This window comes from Pinus tabuliformis, chromosome X (assembly GCF_031772625.1).
Source record: "Pinus tabuliformis cultivar Carrire ecotype Pingquan chromosome X, CPIR1, whole genome shotgun sequence".
Taxonomy (NCBI): Eukaryota; Viridiplantae; Streptophyta; class Pinopsida; order Pinales; family Pinaceae; genus Pinus; species Pinus tabuliformis.
The window spans coordinates 1,167,072,511-1,167,085,398 of record NC_142308.1 but is presented as its reverse complement, the minus strand read 5'-3'; the positions used below and the strand labels follow the sequence as shown (position 1 = coordinate 1,167,085,398).

The window sequence follows — 12,888 nt, the reverse complement described above, 5'->3', positions numbered from 1 at the left end:
CACAGTGAGAAAACAGAAGCCAAGAAACTACAAGATCTATGTAGCATCATCTACGTACTGTATTCAATAAATCAACATGGTATTGAAATAAGTGAAATAACAACATCAAATATAGGAAAACAATGAATTATTTACTATAAATGGAAGGAGATTTTAACCATAAGTAGTAGTTGATCTTGTATAAGAGCTCCTCCAAGTTGTTGACTTGTCATTTCCTTGTCACAATATGTACCTCTAATCACCCTAAATGCATGAGATGATGACCACTCACTACAACAGCATAAGGGCAGAATCACTCTCCAAAATCCAACCCCCAACCACATAGAAGGTTGATAATATATAAAGAAGGAAAGTAAGTTGGGAGTTCTTATTCAATTACCAATCTAGGGTAATAGATCCACCTTTGATGGAGGGATAGGATGAAAGGATAAGTGGTGAAAACTCCAATGTAGGCAGGGATAAGATCTGAATGATCCAAGGTAAGTAGTTGTAACAACTTCTTGAAACTCCTAGAAGGAGAATCTTATGGAATCTTGATCATTCTCCCAGATTTCTAAAACTAACGCAAGTGCAAAGGGGAGCAACCTGTTGGTGACCAACGCATGCCACAGTGGAGCAACCTATTGGTGAACACATCTCAGTAGGCCTACACGCAGTGTTGGTCCTCAAACTAGCTTAAATGAAGCAGTTTAGGGCTCAAACTATGGGAAATGAAAGGTACATGAATATGGCTTTGTGCAAGATGGTGACAAGGGGGAATAGGATGACGATTGATCCCATTAGGAGGCTCACTAATCGGATGTGACAAAATTACCTATAACAAAATGCCCCATAAAGCGTAAAGTTAGAGACAATGACTAATGACTGAAGCTCTTTACCTCGTGACAAGTAAGGATCAAGGAGAACCGGCAAGCTTCATCTATTACAATACATTTACAACATGACATATGTGTTTGTTTAGGGAGGCATACCCATACTCAGCTCATAAGCTAATCATAAAATGTAAAATGATCAAAAGATGCGTCCACAAATGCAACTGGTGGACCCATGACTAGATGAATGTTTATATGATCACAACCATCATACATTGTTATCTTTGTATAACCTTGAAATGGTAGCCTAGATGGTAGAAACTAGATCTGGGGTCATCTATCTCGTTCACATGCCCAACCAATGTATGAGTCTAAACATGTGAATCAATGTGAGTCTAACCATGTAAATTTTTTAATGAATATTATTAAAAAAATAAATCATTTAAGATGCTGAATTTGTATATACCATCAAAAATACATTTTAAACAACAGATTATTATTATTTTTCTGAAATTGTTTCGCCCTATTCCACCCAAAAGTCCAAAACATAGACAACGCTGTAAATTTTATCCTGCAAAGCTGATCATTATTTTAATTTCTGGAACTGGTGCAGACTGTGGTGTTGAGGGTCCGCAATATAGATTGTGACGGCTGTGAGAAGAGAATGAGGAGGTCAGTCTCGTCCATGAAAGGTGATCACTGAGTTTTCGGGGTGGTTCCTTAACTGGATTTGTTTACATTGTGCATCACTTTTTAGTATTATATTAAATCATATTAAGATGTTCTCAGATATTATTAACAGTTATACAATACTTCTATCATAAATATAAAGCTTAATGGTGATTGAATCATCTCGTAGTGCAGGCGTGAAATTGGTGGATCTAGAGAGAAAGGCGAAAAAGTTAACAGTAACTGGATATGTGGAGGTATACAAAGTGCTGCAGAGGGTGAAGCGCACCGGTAAGCCCATAGAGGTTTGGCCTTATGTACTTGCCGAAATGGCATACCATCCCTACGCCACTGGGGTTTACGATAGGAAGGCTCCTCGCACATGAACCCTAATCGCACAGACGAGCAATACGAGCAGTACACTTCCATGAACCCTGATCGCACAGACGAGCAGTACACTTCCATGTTCAGTGAAGACAATGCGAATTACTGCACCATCATGTAGCTGCCGGTGTCGCTGCCTATAGAGTCAAAACTATTTAATGGGGCGGCAACAGCAGAAGAGGCTCGTAGCCTTTTCTCAACGCCCACCGTTCTTGGTGATTAGCGGTGTAGGGCGGCTTCTTCATCTCTATAATTATATTTCTAATGGGTTTTCCAGGAGAAGGAGAATAGATCGTGAACATGGTTTGAAAATTATTAGTCTTCATGAATATTTCCGCCGTGCCAAAATATCAAAGCAGAAGAGAGGCCAGGCCATAAGCAACACAACGCCAACAAATAATGATCGTGTTGAGCTTCCTCGCCCTATTCCTTTATCTATTAGTATACATACATTTTGTAATATGACCCTCAGCGTTCTTAAGAATCCAAGGATTCGTCAAAAGAGACGTGTATTCTCATGAATGGCTGTGTAAAGTATAACGGTTTTTTCTATGATATATGTTGATGTACCCATAAGTTCATTCGTTTTTCGAAGGTTTCAACCATTTACTTTACCGAAGTAGACATACTATAGCTTATTTTATTTGGATTTGTGGCTTTAAGAAGGAAATATATGTTTTTATGTTTTAGTTATTAAACCCACTCAAATTATAATAAATACTAAATTTTAAATTTTATAATAATCAAATCAAAATCAAAATATAGTAGTGTATCTATATAAATTAATTAGTCTATAAATATTAGTGTATTTATATAAATTAAATAATTTATAAATATTGATAAACATTAATTTATGAAAGGCTCAATATATTTATTAATATATACGAATTTTATAATATTTTTGAAAAAAACCATAACATAAATTAAATTCTAATATTATTTTAAATTATTGTTATCAATAATTTTGTGGTTAGATATATGCATTATTGTTATTAATAATTTTGTGGTTAGATATATGCATTTTGGTATAGGTTTTCCTAATTTTAATTTAATAATCAATAACTTTTCATTTAATAGTAAGGATTTAATATTTATAGAATATTCTTAGCAGTGTACACAAATAAAACACTGAGAATTATTCTCAAAATAATTATGCATTTTTGTTTTTTCAATTAAATTCATTAATTAAAAAAACTTGCCATATGAAATGAGTTATGGTTTTTTATGTGTGTGTTATTGATGAGTCATAGTATTGGCTCATGGTATTGTAACAAAGCTTATTTATAGATTAAGAATCTCCATAATAAAGTGAATGTGAATCTCCATGGTTAAAAATCTTTTCACATATTTAAAGTTATAATTTAGTTAATTCTTTTGAAAATTTTAATTTTAGCAACTTGATGAAGTAAGTATTTTGATACTTACTATGACTTGATTTCTATCATCATTTCCCAACCATTTAATTTATAAAGTTGGGCTAATTTAAACATATATACATTTAATAAAAACATGTAAATTCTTAGCCTTAGAGATTCACCCTTATTTTACCATGGAGATCCTTAACTTGTAAATAGACTTTGTTACAATACCATGGGCCAATGTCATGGCTTACTAATAGCACATGTTAAAAAAAAGACATAACTATATTGTGACTATTAGTAAAAATATTCTAGAATATTTTGTGGAGATTAAATCTCAACCATCCACTTAATCATTATTAATAATTAAATTGAAATTCTAAAAATCATATTCTAAAATAAATAAGCCTAGAAATTAAATAAGAAAAATTAAAAACATCTAAAACCTTTTAAAAAAAATCTTAAACCATATAAACCTCCATTAAACCTCTAGTTTTAAAATTAAATTTCAAAGTTCTTAAATTTCACCTCTCCAAATTATTAAATTACAAATCTCCTAAATTATTAAACAAGTATCATGTTAATCTACATCCGCAATGCTCCATCAAATTATCTTATGATCATTGTAACAATATCATTACCTGAATTCATAAATTATCAAATTATCTAAACATTAAACTAAATCCTTTATATCTTTATTTCAATTTTGTTTTATTTTAAATTTTGGTTTAAAAATTTGTTTTAATTGTTTTTAAGTTTATTCCCTTTTAAAATTTGTGTTATGTAATTTGTTTTCCTTTGCTTTTAACTGGTTTAAGAGTTATATATATATATATATATATATATATATATATATAGATAATTAATTTATTATTTAAATAAATTTGGTATATTAATTATTACTTAAAATGTAATTATTTAATTAATGAAAGTTAAGAAAATATTATAAAATAAAGCAAATGTAATAATTGAATAAGTTAAATTGGGAGAGTGAAAAAGAAATTAATGAAAAGAAAAATAAATAAAATAAGAAAGAACATTAAGGAATGGGATATGAAGGGTCATAACTATTTATCTTCCCTTTACTTTTAATTTCTCCTTAATTCCTTTTTTCCTTCATTCTCTACGGAATAGAAATAGGAAAACAATGTAGCTAGAGATTGCTACAATGAATTCATTCAGCCCCATTCAAAGTTGGTTTTCCCATTTGACCATTTGATAGTCATACGAGACTCTCTCTCTCTCTTGGGTATTCCATTTCATTGTTGGGTGTTTTATTTGATGGTTAGATGTTCCCATGGTTTTTTGAGCATTTAAATCACCTTCTCGTTGATTTACTAAGTTCTTGGCCATTTAAATTATATGTTGAAGGGTTTCCTTAATTGTTGGATTAATTTTAATATCTAGCTGAAATTTTTCCACACTCCTACAAACCATACACTACAATTACAAATTACCTACTTGAATTCCACATTGGTCTAGTCAACTTCCTTGATTGAATAAGATTTATTTTTATTTGGTTGCTTTACCTCTCACAAGGTCAACTTCATAGCAGTGTGAAATTACTTTAAAGTTCAAATAATGAAGAAGCAATTATAGGTAGAATAAGAAATAAAATTCTAGGATGAGCACGTTCCTTCTTCATAGGATGCAAGCAGGAGACTTGTGAGTTATTCCTCTAATAAAAATTAGACTCATTTATCAAAATGTGCATTAAAGAAACTACAAGTGTTGCATCTATTGATTGTAGGGAATAGATATGTTAAAGACATGACCAATACCATGTTTGTTGAGACATGGAAGAAGGACAAGAAGAATTCTCTATAATAGTAAATTCAAAGGCACGGGAAGAAAACGAATATCTCAAGTAATCTATACCATAGTGCTAGGAACCTTTTTCCACCATTGTAAATTGAGTGGACACCAAGAAGAAAAGTGTTGGTAGCTTCACTCAAAAAACCACACAGCCAAGAGAAGAGTATTGAGAGTGAAGATAGAAGAGTTTCTTGCAACTCTAGTCCAAGGAGTAGAATCTATTCGAGGAACTATCGTAGTAGAGGAGGACAGTGACACAAATAAGATGGATAGTAGATTGATGCCAAGGGAAGCCACATTTAAATGGTTATTTTTTATTTTGTATCATAAGAATTTGTTCTTGAAGATGTTACAGAAATTAGTGCACATAGATCGATGACCTTGGAGGAGTTATTAAGAACTCCATGGTATGCTTGCAAGCATAGAGATTTATTTCCATGCTAAGAAGAAACTAATCCTAGAAAGAGAAGGCAAGTTACACTTCCTTTTCTGGGATTGATATGTCATGGCAGTGCTAGGGTCACACTAAACAAGACTGACATTGGACTTGATCAACTTTTCACCAACCTTCTTTGGGTGGTATGTAAGGAGTTCATCGTCATTGATGATTATCCTTACGTTGGGATGGATTTTCGTGATGATCCCGAGCTCGAGTTGCCTAGGGGCGAGCAATGGGATGCTTCAGGTAAGATACTTCGACCATTAAGTTTTTTTAATTTTTACTATTTTTTGTGTTTTTTTATGTTCTCGAGACTAAACTATTTGATGATTTCTTGCAAACATTAGACCTTTTCGAATGGTCGTTGCTACATATCTTTGTCACCCAAAGAGACGGATAGGGGAGGAGGTAGAAAGACTAGTACAGGTTGTTGCGGTAGGACAGGATGTGCTACGAGAACCAGATGTAGAAGAGATCCTATCGGAGGTAGAGTGCCACATGGAGCGACTGACACATGGGATATATGAGACCATGGTCGATCAGCTTCCATTGCGACTTTAGAGACACACAATCAGAGTGCCTAGTTGTATTGCTTGATTACTGCACAAAATAGCTTGTGTAGTGTCATTTTATCATGAGCACTATTGATTTGTCTACTTAAATTTTTTGCAGGTAGTTTTTATATGGACGATGTAGCCATATTTCTCTCAGGGCACATATTTTGTAAAACCAAACTTAATATATATATTCAGTGTTTCTTAGTTCCTATTATGCTTTCAATATGAAGTGATGTGAATAGAAAGTTATTTACATTCTTTGCAAATGTCGATCTAAAACAAAATTAGCTAGCGAATCTGCTAATGTGTTCATATTTTTAGAAATATGTTCATATCATATGAAATCAAAATGTATTTCCAAAAGATGCACTCTCAAAACCATGTAAAGGATGGCGGGATTTCTCATTGAATATATGTTCGTGAGTTGTAGTACTACGAGTTATGAGTCAAGCCTGATAACTATACGGCAAATACCATGTGAAATAGCATCAAAAAGTAGCTCAACTACTATGTTATGCTTGGCGATTTTGCTAGTCGAGCAACCAATGAAAATTTCTTGCACACTCACTAGCTCGCCATTTGGAGCAAACATAGCGCACACTGCAAAGGATAGGTTCCGAGTACTATGACTAGCACCATCGAAATAACTGATATATGGTTCGAGAGAGGTTAACACCTGAAATCCAAAAGTAAATAGAATCAACAAAAACCATGGGAAACTCTACAAAACACACTCAACACACTTTGTTCCGGATAAAGGAGGAGGATATAGCAAAAACAACATTCAAAACTCATTATGGACATTACGAGTTCGTAGTTCTGCCTTTTGGATTGACTAATACCCCAACAACCTTCATGTGTCTCATGAATAGTATATTTCATCAATACTTAGACAAGTTTGTATTAATCTTTATTAATGACATACTGATCTACTCTCAAAGCATAGAAGAACATAAGGAGCATCTCAGTATTGTTCTACAAGTCCTAAGAGAGATACAGTTGTATGCCAAATACAACAAGTGTGATTTCTTTAAGGAACAAATCTAGTACCTGGGACATGTCATCGCCAAGAATGGAATCGCAGTAGACCCAGAGAAAATAAGAACTATCATGGAAGGGCTGGTACCAAAAGATGTAGCTGACATAAGGTCATTTATGGATCTAGCCGGATATTATAGACGATTTGTGGAAGGTTTTTCTAGAGTGGCATATCCTATTACCTCTCTGCAGAAGAAAGGGAAAGCCTTTAGATGGACCCTTGACTGTCAAAGGAGCTTTGATCAGCTCAAACATATACTTACCACCGCACCCATTTTGAGCATTTTTTATCCCAATAAAGAGTATGTGGTTTGTACGAATTCTAGCAAGGAGGGTGTAGGCAGCGTATTAATGCAAGAAGATAGGGTTGTTGCCTATGAGTCAAGAAATCTTAAAGAGTATGAACACAAGTATTTGGTATATGATTTAAAACTGATAGCGGTGATTCACGCCTTAAATATGTGGCGACATTACTGAATGGGTAATAAATTTCTTTTAATGACTCATCATCATAGTCTAACAAACTACTTCAAACAGCCCACTTTAAATTTTAGGCAATCTCATTGGGTAGAATTCCTAAGTGAAATCGACTTTAAAATTAAACATTTGAAAGGTAAAGAAAACCAGGTTGTGGACGCCTTGAGTTGCAAGGTAAATTGTTTATAAGAAATTTCTTTCAATGAATCACGAACAACTTTTTATGAGCAAATTCGTGAAATAGCCATGCAAGATTTGGTATACAAACAATTATGGCAGCAAGAAAAAATTCTCAACAACCATGAACAACAATTAGGATATGAGGTAAATTCAGAAGAATTGCTTATTTATAGGAAAAGGATATATGTGTGCCTAATCAGATACATCTTAAGAATTTAATTTTAGATGAATATCATAAGATTCCTTATGCAGGCCACCCCAGATACCAAAAAATGATTTCTGCCCTGGGAAAGGAATTTTTCTGGCCTGGTATGAAGAAGGAGGTAGCAGAATATTTAGTTAGATGCCTGGAGTGCCAACAGATAAAAGTTGAACACCAACACCCAGCAGGATTACTTCACCCTGTGCTTATTCCATAATGGAAATGAGAAACCATATCTATCGTTTTCATTACTGGACTGCCTAAGTCAAGAAATCAAAATGACTCCATCATGGTGGTAGTGGACAAATTGAGCAAATTTTCCCATTTCATACTAGTTCGGTCAACTTATAAAGCAATGCAGATTACTAACATTTTTATGCAAAACATTTTTAAATTGCATGGAATACCCAAAATGATCATTTCTGACCATGATGTGAAGTTCACACCAGCCTTTTGGAAGGCCCTTTTTGAAGGTTTGGGTACACAATTACACTTCAGCACTGCTTATCATCCACAAACGGATGGACAAACGGAGCCAGCAAATCAAGTAGTTGAAGACATGTTGCGAACTTATGTAATGCAACAACCATCAAAATGGGAGGACTACCTGCACTTGGTAGTATTCGCCTATAACAATAGGTACCATATATCATTACAAATGAGTCCTTTTGAAGTTTTATATGGACGTAATTGTAGAACACCCTTAAGTTGGAGTGGTCCAGAAGACAAATTGATGTTAGGACCAGATATGTTAGAAGAAATGGAGGGGATGGTGAAAAAGGTACGAGCTAATTTGGAAGACGCTCAGGACTGGAAAAAGAACTTTGTTGATCATAAAAGAAGCTTCTGGGAATTCCAAGTAGGAGATCATGTGTACATTCAAGTAAGAGTGAAGAAGGGCACCTTGAAATGGACCAGATGTGCTAAGCTAGCACCCCGATTTTGCGGGCCTTTCCAAATTTTAGCTCAAATCAGATCAGTAGCTTACTAGTTGGGCTTACCTAGCCACATTCATGTGCACAATGTCTTTCATGTTTTTCTACTTAAGAAACACATTTATGATCCTAAACACGTAATCAATTGGCAAGACATTCACTTAAAACTATTTAAGAAATTTCTCTTTTAATAGAGATTTATTAAGCAAGCTAATTGATGACTTGAAATGTTTTGTTGATATGTGTAGATCAAACCGGAAGGTGAGTTCTTGGTCGAACCTCTAGGTATACTTGATTGGAGAGAAGTAACACTACAGAAACGAGTTATCACCCAGGTTAAATTGCAATGACAACATTATGGGCCAGAGGAGGCCACTTGGGAAGATGAGTCGGTTATGAAGGAGACCTTTCTGAATTTGTTTTTAGAGAGAAAACAAAGTATTTATTTTCTTAGTTATAAGAAATTGTTTCTGGAGTTTAATTATTTTTTAAAATAAAGCAACAGTTATCAGTAAATGATATTTTTACTTTCAGTTTTGAGAAACAATTGCCTGTTCCTAACTAATTTCTTCAAGAAAATCTAGAGGATAAGGGTATCCGAGATCAGGGAAATGAAAAGCAAGAAGAGAAATATGTGTTGAAGGGTCAAGCAGTTTTTATGTGGCTATGTCTGGTTAGGACCAGAGAGCAGTGAGACTGTGAGTTCTCATAGAAATAGGTCCTTCTACCTAGGAACAACTCGGGGGGGGCACTATTTGGCATAATAGTCTCAAGGTTTGGAGGAAAAGAAACCAGAGGAAAGGTCTAGTTGTGGATTGGCATAGAAAAGTGTCTAGGAAACAATGGTCCAGATAAGTGGAATAAATCTTCTATTCAATTGCTAGACATTTATCCTGTGTATTGATATATATTCTTATGTTTAAATTGCTAAATTTTTATCTTGTGTATTGTTAAAATCTATCCATACTAAACATTCACATAAACTAGGAAATTGTATAGATAATTTACTGTGATATCACAAGAAGATCCTAATAGACATTTTGTGCAGAGTAAGTAAATATTCAGTGCAGTTAAGGACCTAGACCATAGCCAGTGTACTGGAATCCTTTTCTAGAAAGACTAAAAAAAGGTTGAAAAAAAAAGGAAGAAATTATTAATTCTCGGTAAAAGAATGAGTGAAGTAGCATCTAGGACAATAAATGCCTCATTAACAAATATTTCCATACAAATAAACTTGTTAACAAAGAAATACAAGCTTACTGACAGAAATGGCCAAGGTGGTGGATTAAACCCCTTATATCTCTCATAATACAGATAAATATAAACTAAAACGAAAAAGGGAAAGCCCAAGTACAGGTGTTGCCAAAGCCTGAGTTATCTAAGGGATACTCAGGTACCTTTTTCTTTTAGCTCGAATACAAGTAAACAGCGAGATGTTAATAAAGGAAATGAATTGATACAAATTGTTGACATAATCTAGCATCAATATAAATAAACAATAAAGTATACAAGAGAATAAATAATTTAGCGTTCAAGAAACGGAAGGAATTTTTATGACAGAAGGCTCCGAGGAATCACCCTCTTGTTTACAAAAACTAACTATTGCAAGAGGGAAACTACCATTCCAGAAGAATGCAAGACGCGTAGTCAGAATAGACAAATGGAAATAACAGTATAAATACATCTATACGACAGTTTAAGCTAAATAATATTAAACCATGTAGAGTTGCAATGGTAAGAGCATTGCCTCTAAAATCAATATAGAAGTAAACCAAATAAGATAAATAAGATAGATTTGCATTAATCATGAATGTATAACAGTGTCAAGTCGAGCAGGGAAACCAGGGTTCAGATGCCCCAAACCCTCGACAGAACCTTTCAGTACCAAATCGTCTATTTGTAACAACCCAATTTTAAAATATACAAATAATTATATCAATTATGTGATTTATACTCAACACACAATTAATCAACTATTTAACATAGAATTTCATAAATATGAGTAGAGACAACTTACCTGTGGCGATGATATTCCTTACTTGTGATTTCGGAGTTTAACAGTATTTGAATCTCGCTAACCGCAACAAATTTTTGGGGATGACTCTCCACCCAACCGTAGGTTCAATTGCACAAAGATTTGCTACAACTGACCACCCCCGAGCCCTCAATCAACGTACTACTGCTAGGGAATCCTTTGTCTCACAACACTTTTCTCCCAAGAGAATGGATGATGGAATCATGGAATGAACTCTCATCTTCCTCACCATCTATTAAATAGAGCAAACATTGGAAAGGGAACCACATGCACACACTCCATGTGTCAACACACAACTTTTATTTCTTTAATTTAAGTTTAACTTAATTTATTAATTCTCTTAATGTAATTCTTTCTTATTTTATTCCTTTTTACTTTTTGATAACTTTACTTATTTTTACTATTTTTATAGTTCTCTTAATTTAACTCTTTCTTATTTTATTGTACTTTTTGTTAACTTTACTTAATTTTACTATTTTTATTTATGTTTATTTAGAGCTCTAGTATTGTTATTTACTATTTTATTTATTTATTATTATTATATTTTCTTCATTATTTATTATTTATTTACTATTATTATATTTTCTTTATTGTTTATCATTTATTTTCTTATTTATAATTTATTATTTTTATTATTATTGGGGGACATTACATACTCCCCATCTTTAAGGAACTTCATCCTGAAGCTAAGTTGAATTATTTAACATTTTATTTAGTTAGTTAGTTATTACTTCATGTTTGCCCTACACCCTCTGTTGAACTAGTATAACCAAGAGACATTGAAAGTTTTCACAACACCTGGGAAATCTCAAGGAATCTCTGTCCTTTTTCCCCCTTTCGGAACTAGGCATAACCCTCCTCAGTCTATATCCTATTCTAAGGCTAGCCCCAAAGCTCGCACCCGAGTCATACCTCATCTACCCCAAGGTAGGCATCCGGTACGATACTCAATGACTCAAGGCATCTCGCAAGGTTGGCCCACTCCCTCCACAACTACTAAGGCACACAACCCCATGCATTGTAGTCCTTACACCCCCACCAGACTTCAGCATCCCAATCCAATACTAGGCACCTAACCTACAATATCAGGCACTTGGCCTCCTCAAGATGGTCCCATAGCCCCTCAAGAGCTATCCATCAAGAGCTATACAAGACAAAGGAACCACTGGCATATGTAATGTTGATTGAGTATGTCCCCAACCCATATGGTGTTACATATTCTCCCTCACAGGTATGGGCTCCTACGATACCATCAAATAAAGCAGCCCTCTCGGCCCATTTGTGGATTTCTTATCAATCACCACATCTCAACATACATCCACTGCATTAATTATAACATCATAGTATCATAGAAAGTAATCCACATGCCAAGTCTTGCATGTCATCATGAGAACATAACATTATTTTTATCACAAAATTTTGCTTGTCAGAAATCTACATACAATTACCACATGCTTCACATCATAAGATCCCTCCTAATCTATAACATCAACATTAAACATTAAAGACATATCATCACGTAATAAATAAACCACATGTCAATATAACTCAACATAACATCATAATGCCTATGCATATCATAATCATCATAAGTATACATCATCAGTATTGTAACAACTATATAAATATGAACCACATGTGCATGATTACCCTCATACCATCATATCATGAAACATCATCAATATGAGAACTATCAAATATAGAATAATACACTATAAGCATTCTTATCATGATTCATCAGAAAAATCAATTTCATTTGCTTGTATAAATATTGAATACCAACTATGAAATAATATTATTCAAGATCCATCTAGTATCTAGGCTATATCATTAATACCAACAATGTCATGTTTTCAACAAGATGCCAATTGTTGTCCAATAATAATTTCCTCTTCTTTTAGTAATAAGTTCACAATTTGCAAGATACACATAACCACACTAAAATATGTTACAGTTTTGATATAGTCTCTTTAATTGCAAGTTTCAC

At 33.8% G+C, this 12,888-nt stretch overlaps 1 pseudogene; it reads left to right on the top strand.

Annotated features, from left to right (window-relative positions):
• The first annotated feature begins 860 nt into the window (after nt 1-860).
• LOC149144053 (heavy metal-associated isoprenylated plant protein 20 pseudogene) lies at nt 861-1,867 on the top strand (annotated as a pseudogene).
• Nucleotides 1,868-12,888: the final 11,021 nt, after the last annotated feature.